Here is a 6,067-nt window from a genome sequence, read left to right on the forward strand (position 1 = left end):
CGTTGGAAAGCGTAAAATCTGGGAGAAAAGGTATGATTTTCCTCCTAAAGGAACACTGAGTGTAAAAGCACTCATTTTATTAAGGGAAAAATCATTGCGGATGGCAGAGAAATGAGAGCACAGAGTAAGATAAAGACCAAGGACGAACTGACTCAGACTAAGTCAGAGCTAAACATTAAGCAAATGTTTTTCCTACATCAGATTCATTACATGATGAACCTTACTTTCTTTTTTTTTCCTCCTCCCTATGCACCTGCACGTACCCCACCTGGGGTACATTTCCAATTCACAAGGGTACCGCTTCTGGACGATGACCTCCAACCCCCTCCACAACGTCGCCCTCCACCACCACCTGCTCAACAAATCGCACAGATACAACAACCAGCTCAACAAGCCGCACAGATACAACAGCCAGCACGACAAGCACCACCTTCTGCACCCCCGCCACCGCCGATGCAAGAACTGCCACGTGGACCAGAATCAGAGATCATCCACATCCTTGACAACACTTTTGAAGAGGACAAAGATGATGTTCAGATAAAGACGGAACGGGAGGCAAGGCCTAAGGAAACAGCAGAGAAGCCGTTCACCAGAGAAACAGCTATCTTCAGCTTTTGCCAAGATAGGAGAATGGGCACAGCCACAACATAACAACGCAATTTCTCTTCGCAAGGACAACGCTCCCGAGAGAACGGGCAGCAGAGAGAATGAGAGAAGAGGAGAGGAGATCTGAAAGAAAATGTTTGCTGGTATTGCGGACAGAAAGGACATTTGAAAAACCAATGTTTCCATTTCCTGAAAACTAAAGGGACACCGGAATCCCAAGGGAGCGCGGGAAACCTGCCGGTGTGTAAAGAAAGGGGCGACTGAAGCCAGGAGGGGGAAGGGGAGCATCGTACGGAGGCGGGTAAGTCCAGTCTTGTTTTTTCTGCGGTTCAAATGCCATATTATCTGCTATTTTTCTGATGTGTGTGGTAGGGAAAGGAATGCTCTGTGCAATGAAGGAATTGCTTTGCTTGAAATTGACCGAGAGGCATACTCAAAATTGCCTCTCGAAGAAATAATGATTGAGGGACAGGCTATGTTGTTTATGGTGGACTCTGGCGCGACTAACTCTGTCATACGCAAAGATGAATTCCCATTTGTCACCTTGAGTGGGCAGTTTAACTCATCTATGAGTGCTACGGGGCATATAGTGAGGGAAGAATTTACTGCTCCACTCTGTTGTATGCATGACGGTAATGAGTTTATGCATATGTTCCTTTTATCTGATGCGTGTCCGGTAAACCTCATGGGGAGGGATTTGATGTGTAAAATTAATGCTAGCATCTTATGTAACAACCAAGGCCTGAATATTTCTTGTTGGGATCCCAGAATGTCATCTATGTGTGTGTCTCTGTATGTGTATGAATGGGCCTTTCAGAGTGAAGAGTTGCATGCTGAAGGGAAGATAAGATTGCCACAAGCCAGCGAGGTCATTCCAGCTGATAACATGCATTGCACAGCTCATAGAAATGGTTCTCTGTAAAAACAGAAGGTTTGACTATAACCCATATATGCTGGAATGACTCATGGTGTGTGGCACTCGTTTAAATTGACAAAAAAGCAAGAACAAATTTTTGATGTTGAAAATTCAGTACCCCATGTTTCCATTGCAAAAAATACCAGTCAGCCATGGGAAAAAGCAGGTGAATTTGCAAAGGCCTGCAGCGAGGCTGTTGATTGGGAAATGTTGTCAGAAAACGTGCAGTTCTCAGAGCAGATAACAGCACACAGGAGAAGTTGTGTTTCTTTTTTTCATTGCTGAGAGAGAGAGAGTTATAATACAGAAAGCTGTTTCTGCAGATTCAAATTTACAAAACATTTTGCCAGCACACATGACGTGTGCTAGCATTGATTTACCGCAAGAGGTTCTTGACAAAGTACCTGACTACCTGTGGGCTAAAGATAAATATGATGTGGGTTTGATTAAAGGGTGTGAACCAGTAGTTATCACCCCAAAGAGTGATTACAGACCATGCAAACCTCAATACCCTCTGAAAAGGGAGGCGCTTGAGGGAATAAGGCCAGTATTTGAGGCCTTATTGGAGAAAGGGATAATTGTTCCCTGCCCAAACTCACCTGTGAGAACACCCATTTTTCCTGTACAAAAGGTCAGAGATGCAGGTCAGCCCACAGAGTGGAGGTTTGTTCAAGACCTCCAAGCAGTAAATGCTGCGGTGCAGGTAAGGGCACCAAACGTGCCGAACCCTTACACAATTCTCTCACAGATACCAGCTGACGGCCAGTGGTTTTTCTGTAGTGGATATTTCAAATGCATCTTTCAGTGTTTCCTGTCCATCCTGATAGCCAGTTTTCGTTTACTTTTACATTTGAGGGGTACAGCGAGAGCCCCAAGATTTACAACTTTGCATTGCATTGTTCATTACAGAAACTTGTGTTGGATGATGATGTTGCTAAATTGCAGTACGTGGATGACCTCTTGGTGGCGGCACCGACTCAGCAGTCGTGCACAGACAACACCATACGGTTGCTCACTCATCTAGCTGAGGAGGGCCACAAGGTCAACCCCAAGAAGGTACAGTGCTCTGTCCAGAAAGTAACCTTTCTAGGACACGAAATTACACCAATGGGTAAGTCTCTCTCTCCAAAGAGAATAGAGGCGATAGCTAACATACCAAAACCCATTACAAAGAAACAAGTAATGTCATTTTTGGGTATGACATCTTATTGCAGGACTTTTATTGCTAATTATTCTGAGATGCAACAACCATTGCATGACATGATTTATGAGAAACCTTTGGCACCATCAGAGAAGGTAAAGTGGACAGAGAAGGCTGAAAGGGCATTTGTGGAACTAAAACAGACATTACAGCAGGCACCCACTTTGGGGCTGCCAGATCAAAAAAAAAAAAAAAAAAAAAAAAATAATTTTATTCAAAATGTGGATGAAAGAAATTGCTGTATGACATCTTTTTGTTGCAAGAAAACGGTGACAATTTTAGACCAGTGGCATATTTTTCAGGTCGTCTTGATACGGTGGCCATAGGCCTACCGGGATGTCTCAGAGCAGTGGCAGCTGCGGAGAAAGCTGTACAAGCCAGCATGCGTCTGTGGGTTCCTCACTCTGTGTCTCACATACTGCTTGAACAGCGCACATCTCACTTGTCTGCAGCAAGGTGGCTGCGTTATTCCTGTGCATTGTTACAAATGTCTAATGTCACAGTTGAAAGATGTACAGTTCTGAACCCGGCGACATTGTTACCTACACCTGATGAAGGTACACCATATTGTTGTTTGTCTGCCCCACGGGAAGTATGTACACCAAGGCCTGACCTTGCTGACACACCCATACCTGATTGCACCCCCACATATTATGTGGATGGTTCCTCTTCCAGAGATGACAGAGGCATAAATAGGATGGGGTGGACAGTTGTGTCTGACTTTGAAGTAGTGAAATCCAGATGCTTACCACCTCACTAACACAAGCTTGTATAATTGCTACTAATCAATCTATAACCATTTACATTGACTGCTTGTTTCTCTTTTAGAGGAAATTTTACTTCCTTCTCAAATAGCTGTGTGTAAATGCAAAGCACACACCAAGGAACAGGACGTGGTCTCGAGAGGCAATGCACGCGCGGACGCAGCGGCAAAGCAAGCATCTCTCATTTCTACTAACATTGATTTTTCTCTTACGCAGATTTCACAGGAAAAGGAAGCTGAAACAGCACAGGAGTCACTAATAAGCATGCAAACATTTTCTCTCCCAACAGAAATAGCTCTATGGAAATCGTGTGGAGCTACCAAAACTCCTGAAGGGATTTGGATGGGTCCAAATCAAAAAAACCTTGCTTACCTAAACACTTTTATTCCCATTTTGCTAGGTTGACACATGGCTTAGACCATGTGTCCAAAGGAGGAATGCTGACAGCCATGGCACAAAATTGTTTCACAAAGGGTTTCTCTCCTGTAGCACAGAGACATTGTGAAAACTGTCATATATGTCTGGGTGATAATGTTGCAAGAGGGGTAAAAACCGCACCTGTGGGGCATCCCATTTCCTGAGGGACCATTCACACATGTAATGATGGATTACATTGAATTGACACCAGCAGAAGGTAAACGTTACTGTTTGGTGATGACAGACATGTTTTCAAAGTGGACTGAAGCCACGCCCACCAAACATGCAGACAGTGCTGGGGTGACAAAAATGCTGTTGAAAGAAATTATTCCCCGATGGGGAATCCCAAACAAAATTTCCAGTGACAATGGAGCACACTTCACTGCTCAAGTGGTGAAAGATGTGGGTAAATTTTTGCAAATCAATTTGACCAATCACTGTGCCTACCATCCACAAAGTGGAGGTGCAGTGGAAAAAGAGAATGGCACCATCAAGGCAAAACTAAGCAAAATGTGTGAAGAAACAAAATTGAATTGGGTTCAGTGCTTACCACTGGTACTCATGTACATGAGAATGAGGGTCAGAGACCGAACAAAATTGTCCACATTTGAAATACTTTTTGGTAGACCACCACATAAGGGGTGGGAGCCAGACAGGGCGACAGGTGATACCCTTCAAAATGAAAATGACATGTTGCAGTATTGTATTTCTATGTCTTCTATCCTTCAAAATATCTCAAAACAGGTTAAAGCAGCACTACCACGCCCCGCAGAGGGACCTTTGCACAACATCAAACCAGGAGATTTCGTGTTGGTGAAAAACCTGAGTAGGAAATCCTGGAAGGCGAGACGGTGGGAGGGGCCATTTCAGGTTCTGCTGACGACTTACACCGCCGTGAAGGTCGCGGAGCGTGCCACCTGGGTGCACGTTGCCCATTGCCGGAGGGTTGGTCCTGGACTGCAAGGTGTAAACCAAAGGGAGGACGGCTAGTCGACTGCTACGGACCACTTTTTCGTATTGGTGGGAACCACAGATACCTGTATACTGCAAGTTTATACAAAGAACGACACGAGAGAACTGCAACAGCTCACAAGGTATTGGAGGACGACTCCAGTATTCTGGGTTTGGTTTGGACACACGCACACGACATCTTTAATGTGGGTAATCGACACGACGCTTGCAGCTTAATAACTGTAATTACAACACCAGCTTTGAGACCCCACATTAATTTAGACACTAAGATAATTTCATTAGAACAAGAAAGCAGGATAGCTTGGCACGACTGCACCGTGTGGTCCTACCAAACCCGAACCTACAAAGGAAATTAATCAACAAGGGCTCACGACCCCAACTCTAACTGTGCTCAGGGCTCACGACCCCAACTCTAACTGTGCTCAGGGCTCACGACCCCAACTCTAACTGTGCTCAATCCGGAATCATCAAGGGCTCACGACCCCAACTCTAACTGTGCTCAATTTCTTCAAGAAAACGAACTATTTTTCTTCTTTCAAAAATGAGGTTCATGATCATACTATGTGTGTGTGCATTTTTGCTTTTGCAACTGCACAGAACTATATGTACACTATGGTTAAGGGTAATAACCAGAGCTACGTAACGATGACAGTAAATGAAGTTATGAATAAATCATAAAAAGGGAGGAGTGTAGTGGAGGACTTTTATTATGCTTTTATTTTCATATTATTATGTTTTATTTTTCATCCTATTTTTCATTTTTTAATTACAATCATAAGCTCATAAATTGTGATTCATATGGAGATCATGTTTTTCTGCTAACGTACAGAATTATGCTCTTTCTGTCTTCTGAGCAAAGTGTTAGGGTGTGGAGGTGGATAGAACCCAATCGCAGACAGCTCGCAACTCAAAGACGTTTATTAAAACATAAATACCCTCGAGGGGGCAAACAATGACAGAACTAGAAAATAATCATGACTAGGACAAACAAGGCACACGCAACAGTATCTCACGATACACAATGAACCGGCACAAGACGCAAGACACAATGGCTTTAAATAGGGAAAACAATGACAAACAGGTGAAGGGAATTAACTAATCAAGACTTAACAAGGAAACAGGAGGGTAAGGTTAAGACTAAAGACAGGAGAGCATGCGGTACACAAAACATACACAGACCACATGACTCTC

At 43.8% G+C, this 6,067-nt stretch overlaps 1 long non-coding RNA gene across 1 annotated transcript; it reads left to right on the plus strand.

Moving 5' to 3' along the window:
• Nucleotides 1-467: 467 nt before the first annotated feature.
• On the plus strand, nt 468-5,561 carry LOC129442775 (uncharacterized). Its single transcript, XR_012357888.1, has 2 exons — nt 468-907; nt 4,649-5,561. It is a non-coding gene; the product is annotated as an uncharacterized lncRNA (long non-coding RNA).
• The last annotated feature ends 506 nt before the right edge of the window (nt 5,562-6,067 follow it).

The sequence above is a fragment of the Misgurnus anguillicaudatus genome, chromosome 16 (genome assembly GCF_027580225.2).
Source record: "Misgurnus anguillicaudatus chromosome 16, ASM2758022v2, whole genome shotgun sequence".
In the NCBI taxonomy this organism is placed as follows: domain Eukaryota; kingdom Metazoa; phylum Chordata; class Actinopteri; order Cypriniformes; family Cobitidae; genus Misgurnus; species Misgurnus anguillicaudatus.